This window comes from Drosophila albomicans, chromosome 3 (assembly GCF_009650485.2).
Source record: "Drosophila albomicans strain 15112-1751.03 chromosome 3, ASM965048v2, whole genome shotgun sequence".
NCBI classification, from domain to species: domain Eukaryota; kingdom Metazoa; phylum Arthropoda; class Insecta; order Diptera; family Drosophilidae; genus Drosophila; species Drosophila albomicans.
In genome coordinates this window covers 12,939,755-12,952,968 of record NC_047629.2, presented here as the reverse complement: position 1 = coordinate 12,952,968, position 13,214 = coordinate 12,939,755, and positions in this window count along the sequence as shown.

Here is a 13,214-nt window from a genome sequence, read left to right as displayed (position 1 = left end):
AATATATATATATACTTGTAATGTATAGGCAGACAGACGTTCTCAGCTGCGAAATCGCGACTCGAAATCTCTCACCAATAAACATACTACAACTTTCCGACTGTCGAACAGTTCTTCTGCTCGGTTCTTCTGCACTCAGAAGACCAAGAGTCTCTACACAGAGTATGCTATTGGAATCTGTAGAACGCGTCTGTTTTATAAGTATACATAAAAATATATATATATAAAAAAAAATATATATATATATAGTTATTGTTAGTAAATTAAATAAGAAAACTGGAAACGCTTGTTGTGGTAATTAAGAAACAAATCGAAAACGAAAAAACTGAAGAAGAAAACATAAGAAATTACAATTAATATGGAAAATAAAAATAAAATGGAAACGCAAAAATAAAAACAAAAGAAAATATCTCATATGATAATCTATATTATAGAGACGACATAAACTTGGAACACTGTAAAAAAAAAACAAAAACAAAAGAAAAAGAAAAAAAAAACTAAAGCACAACATTATTATACATAGTACATATAAATCGTATGTGAAATGAAAATAAATTAATGTTTATAACAATAACGAATGGCGGATAAGGCGATTTTAACTGTTTCCCCTAAAAACGCAACAAGAACAAGAACAAGAAATACATCTATTGAAATATATATAGTATCATTAATACTCCTAATATAGTCAATAGTTCATATAGATATACGTTAGATGTCTATATACGTTTCGTAATTAAGGATTCGACTTCGATCAAGGCGCGTTCATTTCATCGACAGCGATTGAAAGCGCTAAATTAAAACAATCTTCAGCATGCGAAATAAATCTATGAAACTGACTTGGTCTACATAGTTCTACTATATATAATTGGGTTGATGCTCATATAAGTTCATTTAGCGGGGAAGTTTTTGAAGGATCCATGAAGATGAAATTCAAAAGATATTTGGAATATATCTTGATGGGAAGATTGTGTGAAAAGCATCCTTGACTATTCTGAAATTTTGCAAATGTGGAAAATAATATATTTAAAAAAAGAAGAAGCAGTATGGAGAAACTTCCTAAAATACTCTGTCGGTCATCTTCTCTAGGAAACTTTCGCCACTTCTGCTTTTCGATGCGTTTTACGGTAATTTTCCAGTGCCAGATTAGTCGTCGTCTAACGAAGTTGCAACTGTTCACAGTTTTTGGCGCTGACAAATTAAAATTTCAAACAGTCTTTGGCACAGCAGCGATCAATTAACTCGTCGCGGGAGGGAGGGAGACACCACGAAAGGCGTAGACGGAGCTGCCAACCTGTTTGTTTACTTAGCGCCTCGTTAAAGCGCCAAAATCAATTAAGGCAATGTGAAAAACATTAACAAAAAAACCCGAAACCGAATCTGAAACTGAGACAACGAATGCGAATGTGAATAAGTCTCAACTGTGAATAAATGAATGCCAAAGTGTCGAGTTGAGTCGAAATCAAAATGAGAAAAAAATGAAACGCAGGCGCTTTGCATGCCCCAAGCTGCGGCTTTAACTTGGACTCCGTCTCCAGTTTGAAGTGTTGTCCAGCTGCCTGAATGCCTGACTGTCTGTCCGCCTCTGTTTTTTGTTTCGGGTGTGAAAATTGTTCGTTTTCGCACTCGCTGTTGAATTCGACAAAATGAGTGTGATAAATTAGTGACAAGTTATAAAAAAAACGCTGAAAGAAGAGACATTTAATGAATGTTTTTGAATACTCAATTTTTAAATCGGGTTTTCTTGTATAGCTACCAAAAAGTAAAAAATGAGTTCTATAACATATTCAGACAAGGAATATTTTCATACATATTTACACATCCTTATATACAGCTGAGAACTATTTTAATCTACAGGCAAAACGTTGTGTACGTGTGCAAAAATACGTAAACAAAAGGAAAACATATCAAATGTCACGGGATTTTTACTTTTTTCTTAAGTTTATGTTCCATTTTACAAAAAACAATTTGCAAACGATCAACTAACAAAAGGGAATATAAAAAAGCTTTATGTTGTAGATGTGAACTTTGAAATAGCAGTCAGGAAGAAATAAAACTACGAAACGATTTTTTTTTTGCACATGAATACATATTATATATGCTATATGTTTAGAATATTATTCTAATCTTTGTGGTAACAAGATAAGGAAACAAGTAACAAAGCTAAAGTCGAGAGTGCAAGAGTTTGAAATATTTGCAAAAGCATTTTCCATAAAATCAAAAGAGTTTGGTATTAAACTTCAAATATACCAAATTAATATACCAAAATATGCTAAAAATTTCCTATGGCTTGTGGGTATAAAAATACTTTATTTTATACATCGTTTGATTAATGTGAAGATGTTATAATTTTAAAATTTTTTGATTCAAGAAAACTATTTCGAATAGATAAAACTTTCAAACATTAAAAAGTTATGGTCAAAAATCATAAATCATTTTTTAGAGTTATGACGGTTTTATAGTTAGCAAACGATATAATAATAGGGGTACTTCATATTCATATTTTGGGTAGAGAAAGAAAACTAAACATAATTTCAAGGAAATTATTTTAGTGGTCCTCAAAACATTTTCCTTTGTGATCAAAAAACTTTTGGATTCTTTCATATTATTAATCATAGCATTAATTTCAATCTTTCTTAGATGATGAAACTCATAAGCAGCAAAATACATAAGCAATGAGAGATATTAACATTGCGACAGTATAGTAACATTCTCTACTTTGGATATTTATTTAAACAATCAGTTCTTAAGTACAAGCTAAAAGTATTTAACAGTCGAGCAGACTCGTGTGCAAAGTTATGGGCCTAACATCGATTTTGATTTCGCATGCATTTGGTGCGTTTGAAGGCCCAAAACGCATTGGAACCGGCCCAAACTAATGGCTCTCTGGCTCAGCGTGTAGTGTTAACTATTTGAAAGCAACTTCGTTGCAGTTGTCAGTCATAGATGTTGTTGTTTTCCTTGTCGCTGTTGTTGTTGTTGCGATCGCAAAAAGGCAACAGAAGCTCATTTTGTTGTCATGTCGAGGTGTCATGTTGCCAATGTTCCAGCTGCCGGTTGCTAGTTGCTAGTTGCTGGTTGCTGCTTGTTGGTTGCTGGTTGCCATTGCCAGTTTCCAGTTGCCAATTGCTAGTTGCCAGTTGCCAGTTGGCCAAAAGGAAAAGCCATCAGCCATAAAATGAAATTCGTTAACGGTACGTTGACACTCTCATATCAAGATGTGTTCCCCTTTTCCCATATTCTCCCCTCTATCTCTCTCTCTCTCTTCACCCATTAGATGTAGCACATGTAAATCCGAGTGACCTTTGAACGCAACCTGATTAGCATATGGCCCACAATCCACAATTGAAATCTCATGCACTGATTAGGTCGCTTAGGTCGCAATTAAGTAGATGCTCGAGCACATATGCTGAGTGACGGGAACTTGCGAGGGCAGCTCGTAAAGTTGTGGCTACGAAAGTAAGCGAAGAATATTTATCCGCTTATTTCTTTATCCAAACAAATCTATCCTTTTTTTACAGCATCGATTTGAAATCAAATGGAATTAAGCATTTATTAAATTCTTGACTCTTATTTTTATTTTTAATGATGATTTTGTTTCCATTTTCATATATTTCTTAAAGGTTTGACTCTTTAATTTTAAGAGGTGTCACTTTTCTTTCTTCTTTCCCACAAATTATTAAAATGTTTTTGTGCCCGCTAATTGACAGCATTGGAACAGTAAAGGAGGCTCCGTTTTAATTAGTTCTAACTTGAATAGTCTTAAAGATATAATTGTGCTTTTGAGTGGACAGTAGGAACAATTTATTGAGCAGATAACGAACTGAAGAAGCCATGGTTGAACAGTTTGATGGGTAAACAGGAGAGTAGCCAATGTGCGGATAGGAAAACAAAAAAAAAACAGATATATTGAATACACATATTGAATATTCCCTTTCAAGTCACAAGAAGTCAGTTCACATATTTATATTCTCTTTGAGTAGTTTAAAGTATTGCGGATAAAAACATTAAAATATATAAATAACATTAAATTTATAAATCATACATAAACATTAATAATATAAATCATAAAATATTAATCAGAGGATATTCTGAATTAACTTTCCAAATGAGTTCTACAACGTCACACTATAGTAAAGACTGATAGATAAAACCCTTTTTAATGCTGAAACATAAAGTCAGATACTGATCAGTAAAAAGTCTAAATAAACTCTGTCTTAAGTTAGAAGATGTTCTTCTCCCTTTTCTTCATTCTATATATTCTATGTAATCTGATTACTTTATATGAAGTTCTCTCTCATTCAAAAGTTTTCTTCAATCTATCTATTCTATATACCATAATCTTGATAACTTTATATTCACTCCCCTCTCATTCAGCTTTCATTTGTATCAACTTAATTAGCAACCCTCGCGCACATCCTCAAAGTCACTCTCGCTCTGGGTCACAGCTGGAGAAGCACACAATGGCGCTGCGAGCTGGGAGCTCCAAGCTGCAGTCTTCGGGGGGAGGACAAGGTGTGGAGAGGGGGAGGAACGGAGCCTTGCCTAATTTGATTGCGAGCCATAGATTTGTGTCTGGCTTTTTGGCAAACGTGACTTGAAGTTGGCCCTGGGCCGGAAAGCAAGCGATTTGCTTGTCTCCTGCTTGCCTGCCTGACTATCCCAGCTTCAGTTTTAGCTTCAGCTTCAGTTTTAGTTGCAGCTTTAGCTCCTGTTCCCCACATTCTGCCTTTCGCTCCTGCTCCTTTCGGGTGCATCTCGAGTGCTTGCCACAATTTTCGCTTGTCGTATTTCGCTTTTAATTGGCTACATGACGTGCCAACTGCGCCTAGGACGCCAACTAACATGGATTCCACAATGCAAAGACATGCTGCAGTCTCTCCTTCTCTGCTCTCCTCTCCATCTTCGTCTCCGTCTCCTCGATGTGTGTTTTTGGTTTGGTTCGACTCTGCGCCATATTTTGCACTCAATTCCAGATTCAACTTGAGCTCCTCCTCCTTCGCCTTCTGCTGTCGTCTCTCCTCCTCCTCTCAATCTCCTGCCTGCAACTCCTTTTGCTGGGAATAAGAAGAAGAAGAAGGTGTTGCTGCTGCCCCGATTTTCCCTAGTTTGTTTTGTTTGTTAAGCAATGCTGATTCTCCTGTTTCTCATGTCGTCGTTGTTGTTGTTGTTGTTGGTGTTTGCTGACTGCTTCGTTAGCGTTGTCATGAGTTGATTTAAGCCACTTTTGTTAGCCATTTTTTCAGCTCCTCTTAACTATGCTTTAGTCGCGGTTCAGCTCGACGAGTTCATGATATTTCCCAGCTTAATTTATTAGTCGCCTTCACATAGCGCACAAAACAAGTGTTAACATAACTAACTTGGCTGCTCCAAATCTAATGCTTCACATAATCTTGGGTAAAGAATATCTTTATTTGAGTTGGAATTATTATTTGGGTTGACTACTAATGGTAAGATTATAAAAATTATACTTGTTTAAAATTAAAGAGTATTCGAGTTTCCAAATCTGATTCCCAGATATCATTCCGCCTTTTAAAAATTCCCAATTGTATAATAAAAACTAAACTTATTTTATGATAAGCAAAGATATTTGTTTTCTAGTCAAAGGCTACTACAAATTTAATGCAGTATTAAATAATGAAACAGACTTATTTATTTCTTATATAAATAAATAAAATATTATGTTTATACCGATAACAAAGCCATATTCCTGTACGTATGAATGCCTAGATTTTAGAGACCCTAAACGTATGAAAAGTATGATTTTTGATAGCTTTTGTTATATCAATATACCAAATATATATTACAGTACATTTTAGTATTTTATTAGGCATATTTAAATGATAATACCACAATGTTTTGCTTTTATTCGAAGCGAGTAGACATATATATTTTTTTGATAGTCCTTTTATCAATATATATTTTGGTATATTTCAGTAAATTGTTGATACATTAATTAGGCAAATATAAAAGAAATGATTTGCTTCTTTGCTATCTCTTGTTTTGATTTGTTACATTTTAATATATTGCTCTTCCTGAATAGATAATATATTCTTTGATGTCTTGAATAATCAATCTCTTGACTAACATTTTGACAAAATTTCAATATGATGAACGATGTTATCTTGATTTTACTTCCTTTTCTTTGATAAATTCAATAATATCAAGTTGACTTCAAAGAAAATCCAAAACTTTATTGTTGTAAGGGAAACTCTTTGAAGAAAGGCAACTTTAACGATGATGCAATTTAATATTTAATATGCAAAATATTTAATTTCTCATTTCCATCGCGCCTCAATAAAGAAAAAACAATCAGAAAACGTGATCGTCAATACTTTTCCTCTCTTTAAACAATCGAAATTCCATAGAAATGTTTTCCCACATAGTTTTTCCAACTGACAAGGAAACAATTCCGTTTTTTATGTGCGGAGCTCAATCCCAGCCAATTAAAGCAAATGGCATTGTAAGTTAAAGTTAAACAAAGCAAATTAGCTCAATAAAAATTTCAGTGTTGTAAAGCGAACAAATGAAAACACCTCAGGTTTTAGTATATGCGCATACCAAAAGTTCCCTTCACTTCGATTTTGGCAATAAATACTTTACATTGTGCATAAAAATTCATTCAGTAATTAACTAACTAATTGATTGCAATGGAAAGCAGGTATCATAAACATTTGAAGACTTTATAAAAGGCGAAAGGTATTTTTCGGAAACTAATCAAGGACATAATTAAAATACAAATAAAGCGAAGGCTTTACAACTTTACATAATTAAAATACAAATAAAGCGAAGGCTTTACAACATTACATAATTAAAATACAAATAAAGCGAAAGTCTTTACAACTTTCGTTCGGATTAAACACATTTAACATTTAACACAAATTTATCAACTTGACAGATTTATCGATTGGCAGCGCAATTTGAGCAGCTGTCAGTTGCATCGAATCGTCGACTTGTCATCGAGTTGTCATCACGAATTAGTTCTATGCAAACAGCAATAGAATGCCGATTGTGTTGGTTTCTTTCTGCTTTGTTGACATCTTTTGGCCAGGACAGCAGCAAAGGCAAAAGTTAAATGAGCTTTGGCCCGAAGTTTGATCGATTTGCACGTCGAAACCTCCATTTTGTGCCCCTTAGCTGATGCTTTTAATGAGGCTCAACTGCAACTTCAACTTTAACTTCGAACCCGAGTTTAACCCTAATTTCCAATTCCATTCCATTCCGTTTCGTTCCGTTTATACAATTAACCGCTTCGGAGTTAACCGTTAACCGTTAACTCTTTGTTGGCCATTAAGTGTGGAGCAACATTTCGCTTAATTGCAAATCGGAGTCGCTTTCATCGTTGGCATTTCGCGCTTAACTTTTCACATTTCACAGTTCTCATTTCTTCGCATTTCGCATTTTGTTATGCAGCTAGAGCCGAGGGCCAAACGCTTTGTTATCTTACTACACTGTGAGAAATTTTTGAAAATATTACTTCAATAAGTAATGACTTTTGTTAGTTCTTAAATTACATTTAACTGCATTTTAGAAAGATATTCAGTTACCTCAGCATTAGAAAATATATTAAAAGTGAAGAATTATTAAAGGATTCTCAGAAAAAGTGCATGAAATTTGTTAATTTTAAACTTCTGTGAACTTTTCAATGGTGTTTTTGATCACAACCTATGGGAATTATCTATAAGGAAAGATAAAATTGGCATTTTAAGAACTAGAATCAAAATCTTGAGTTTGAGAACTTCGCAATCTAAAAATATTCCAAATTTGACTTGTCTGGGAATAACATAGTTTATGGGTTTTTTTTTTATAATTTTATAAAGAAGTATATTGGGAATAAAATCAGGATCACTTTTTAAATTTTAAATTTCTAACTACAAGTTGTCTATGTATGTCATAATTATAATCTTATTGGCTTTATATTCTTACATTGATTTGCCTAATTCTGCACAATTTTATGTATGTATGTATTCATATCATAATTAAAGGCTTATGATATATTATATTAAAATTATGCTGAATTTAGGAATAAAGAATTTAGTCAAATCAATGTAAGATTATAAAGCAAATAATCTTAGATTTATTATTATACATACATAAAATTATGCAGAATTTAGTGAATGCTTTTCCAATGCAAAATTGGTTGCTATTAATAAAATTAAAATAATATTTTTGACAATATTACAATAAGCAAGAAAAATACTTTCACATGTATATAGGAAGAATTGGGCATTAAGTCCTTAGATTGGCCAGGAAACAGCCCCGACCTTAATCCAATCGAGAATGTTGGGTGCCAAAATAAGATAGCGAAAGCCCAAAACTATGGAGGAGCTAAAACATATTATAGAAAAAGTATGGATACACGATATAACGAAGAAATATTTGTGTTCCATTTACGATTCTATGCCCAATAGGGTAAAATCTGTAATTAAGGCCAAAGGCACTTCTAAGTATTAAGCTAAATTAAAAAAATATGTGTATTGTTAAATTGCCTAGATTTAATATTTTTGTTATAGTTAGTAAGGTGTTCAATTGGAAAAAAATAGTTTTTGTTGAATTTTTTCATTATTATAACTTTTATGATTTTTTCCTTAAGTTTGCAATAATAGTGAAAAGTCGTTGAAACCAAAAACAACATTTTTTTAAATATTAAAAGCAAATTTAAAATGAAAATTGGCATGCACATTTATTAACAAACCATCAGTTAACTTGTTAAAAAAAAATTGGGCGAATCCGCAATCATATAAGGAAACCACAGGACCTGAAAGTTAAAAACTCGTAACCCTTCAAAGTGCGGCTTTTTTTGTGGCGCTAATTGTTTTTTAAAATAATAATAAATATTTATATTCATAATATTGTCTGCCAATTTTCGCTGAGTGTTTAACAAGCTCACAGATCATCAGTTGCCTTCTGTCCACATCCGCATCAGCATTTCCATTTGCATTTGCATTTCCATCAGCATCTGCATCAGCATCTGCATTTATTTGTGCATAACCTCAAAAATGAGTTCGTCATGAACAAATCAATTTTGGTGCGCGTTGAACCTTTTGTTTTTTTTTTTTTTTGCTGTTTGCTTCAAAGACCGTTAAATGTGCTAAAAATGCAAATTTCCTGCTTATGGCAACGACTTGTCCCTGTCCCTGTCTCTGCTCCTCTCTCAGTTTCTGCAACTGCAACTGCAACAACAGCGACCGAGTCTGACCTTTGCTTTTTCCGATGGCGATGAATGAAAACAGTTGTTGTTGTTGTAGTTGTTGTTGCTGCTGCCCTGGGGGGCTGTAAGAGTCGAAGCAGGTGGAAAGATCATCACCATCGCTGTGCCGCAACGTTGCAATTGTCTGGCGTTAATAGTTTTGTTGCTGTTGTTGTAACTGGCATATTTCCATGCTGATGATTAAATTGCGATAAATTTTGAGCAAATTGCAATTCGTGTACAACAAATTGCAAAGGCGTCAGGATCTGGCCAGATGTGTCGAAAAAGATTGCCAGATCGCGTGGGCGTCTCACAGCACAGCACAGACTGAGTGCGGGTGCAAGAGTGGGACGGCAATAGATGCTGCTTAGACTAGGTGAAAGCTCACTGCAGGCAGAGAGAGGCAAAGCTTCAAAGCGATACGAGACGAGGCGAGATTTATCAGCGATAAATCAAACATTTGCATGCTGCAGGCCACGACAGCAATTGACACATGAGACAGGCGAGGCAGACAGACATGCAGAAGGGGCAGGGAGGGACAGAAGGCAGCAGAAGGAGCTGGAGGAGGGGCATGCGATTGAAATTGAATGGTTTAAATGGTCATTTCAATGGCTGCAATTTAACAAGCCATAATTAGTTGATTGCTGTTCACAAAGCAAATAAACAAGCAGCAGCAACAACAACAACAACAATAACAACAACTACGACGAGTTTGTTATAAACGCCAACTGACAATTGACATTTGCATAGGCCGCGCCGCGACGTCGGTTAAATTGAAAGGACTCCCGAGGCCAGTACAAATACAAATACAATTCTACATGCATAAATAAGCAGGCGTTACAAACTGTTCACACACACATACACAGTCACTCTGACAATAACAGAAATGCACGCAAGCAGCGCAGCCATCACACACATGTCCATGTCACATGGGCGCTCATTCTGCCGCTGTCGCTGTTGCTGCCTCTGTCGCTGCTGCTGCGCTGCGCTGCTGTCAGCGCATTCTGTTTGGTTTGTCGGCCATATTGCGCTTCACTCTCTCTCGCACTGCTTGCTTGCTGCGCCTCTCTCTTAAAAGCTTAACCGCATGCAGTGTTACTGTTGTTGCCTGTGGTTCCTCTTCTGCTTTTTCTTTTTCGTCTCATTGTTGTTGCTGCTGTTATGTGTGCTATTTATTAACCTTTAATTTAATGCTATTTGCTTAGGCAACAACACAACAAAAAGCGAAGCAACCAACTGACGACAGGCCATCGCCTTGCAATTACCCTTTCCCAAGCTTGAGGTTGCAAAGCTCATTCTATCTCTCTCTCTCTCTCTTTTCTCGTTCTGTCTGTCTTAATATGTAATTAGTTGATTGTCTGCCCGGTTCAAATGTCGCGTTTGTTTGTTTGCCATTCGCGTGTGCGCTACGCTCTTTTGTTGCTTACATATTTACATGCACGCATGTGTGCGAGTGTGTGTGTGTAAGTACAATGGAAATGACATTGGAATTGGGAACTGGGAATGGGAATGAGAATTGAAAATGGAGCGTCAGAGTGATCGTTAAGGCGGAGCGACAACTTGCAACTAATGGCAGTTGATTGCAGCCTTTGATTTAATGTAAACTGTATGAATAAATATGTTATGTACACTCAGTCTCTCATTTTGATTCAATTTCAGGGTGCATATTGTGACATTTATCATTTATTTACCCCTATCATTTTCCCCTACACTAGTCAAACTGATTATATTGCGTATGCCTCGATTTGCTATAGTGTGATTTACAATTAGCTAATGAACAGATCAAATGCTTTAGATGCCATCATTAATTTAATAATAGATTACTTTTAGCATTTCATCTGTCATACAACTTTATTAATTCTTTAGGAAAATACTTAAAATAAAAAAAAATATTTGTTTTTTTGTAAGAAATTCATAAAAGTTTAAGAATGAAATACAAATTAAAGTAAGTACATATTTTAAATTCTTCTAAGTTTCTGTCTATTTATATATCGATGTATGTATATATTTTTGATTTGTAATATTATTAAATAATATAATCAATTATAATATCAATAAAGCGTGTCTCTAGATTTTAACTTTTGTTTTAACTATTTTGAGCCCATTACATGATGATTTCTTTAAATTATGTTGTAATCATTAATACAAAATGTCTTCAAAAGTTGTTTAAAAAAATCAAATAAATACTTCAAAGAAATTAATTTTAATAACCGTTTACTCACAATTGCATATTTGTCTTACTAATTTTGTAAACAGATATTATTTAAACGTTTGAAAAAATTTGTTCAATATAATCGATTATGTTTATTTACGATATATGCCAATTAGAATTTTAGTTCACTCCTTAAGTGCATATCCCAATTAAAAACATTTTTGTATTACATCTATTAAACATATTTTACTCTATTAAAATTTAAGAATTAAATAAAAATCAAAGTATTTTAAACTCTTCAAAGTTTTTTTTCTATTTACATATATTAGATTTGTATATTTTTTATTTGTAATATTAAGTACTATAATCAATTGTAATATCAATAAAGCAAGTCTCTACATTTTAACTAAAATGTATTTTTTAACACATAGTTTTTTTTTCAATTATTTGTATATATTTTATAATTGTATTGTGTTCGAAATTACCTTATTTTATAGTATTATTGTGAAGTCATTTTTATTTACCAAATTAATAAATCAATTTCATCGATATTATCTAAATTTTCCATTGCCTTTAATTGATTGATAAATTGATAAATAACCCATCTAAAATCCGTTTAAGGTGTATTATTAAGTTTTTAATTAATTTAATATTACGGCACTAGTGTAGTTTACTGTATATTTAAATTAGTTGCACTCCCCCTTTTAGAAGGTACGTTTGTTTAATTGCCAGTTGCACAGTCCAATCAGAGACAGTCGAGTGAACGAGTCCCACTCCACGTCCAATTAGAATCAATTTGCATGGCAAGTGGAAAATCGTTTAGCTGTCAATTAAATACAATTTCCACATGGCTGTTATTGATTTTTTGTTGACGGTTAAAACGAAAACGAACCACGTTTGGTTTTCGAGAGAGGGGAGAGGAGAAGAGAAATAGAGAGAGAGGGAGAGGAGAAGTGAGGAGCTCAATCGTTGGTTGCGTTGGAGGGCAATCGACGGCTTTCATCATGTGTTAATTGCAATTAGAGCAGCACGCAGCCATGTTTGTTAAACAGTTGTATGTGTGTGTGTGTGTGTATTGGTCTATTAGGTATTCAAATAACGTGACGTTAGCATATTTTGTTGTTTGCCTGTCAATGGACTAGACAAACATAAATTGAGACAAGAAATTAAATCAGTTAATGGGTGAAGGAAAGAGGAAGGAGGTGGAGGAGGGGGAGGGGGAAGGGGTTGCCATTGCGCAACTGAAATTATTAATTTGCGCAACAGTTGTAGCCATTTTGTAAAGCTGACTTATGACATAGTCATGTCCATTGTTTGCTAAACGACATTAGACAAACCACAAGCAACAAACGACAAACGACAATCGACAATCGACAACAATCGGCCACAATCGCAATAATAAATGCTACGATTCGATTAAAAGATCACAGCGCAAACGAGAAGCATACGAACAACAACAACAACAACGACGAAGAATCGCATGCAATTCCAATAAGATTGACAATGAGCGCAGCAGCCTAACGAGCCTGCCATCAAGGCGACTGCGACAGCATATGCTAGAGCGAGCAAGCAATAGTTCAGCCTGGACTACATTTGAAGCTGAGCTTGCTCTCTTTATGTTGCTTGTTTGTAAGCTACATACATTTTTGCGCGTCAACTCGCGCTCTCCCTTTGTCGCGCTCTCTCTCGCGATGTATTGTGTGTCTGTTTGTGTTGGTGTGTGTGTGTGTATACGAGGGGATCCATAGACTGCGCTGCGCTTTGTTTAAATAAAAGCCTCTTTAAGTTTATCTATTGGGTCGCATCTAAATTGTGTGGGGAGCCCGTCGCCCGTCGCTCGTCGCCGGTCGCCTCGCTTTGCGATTATGCTATTTG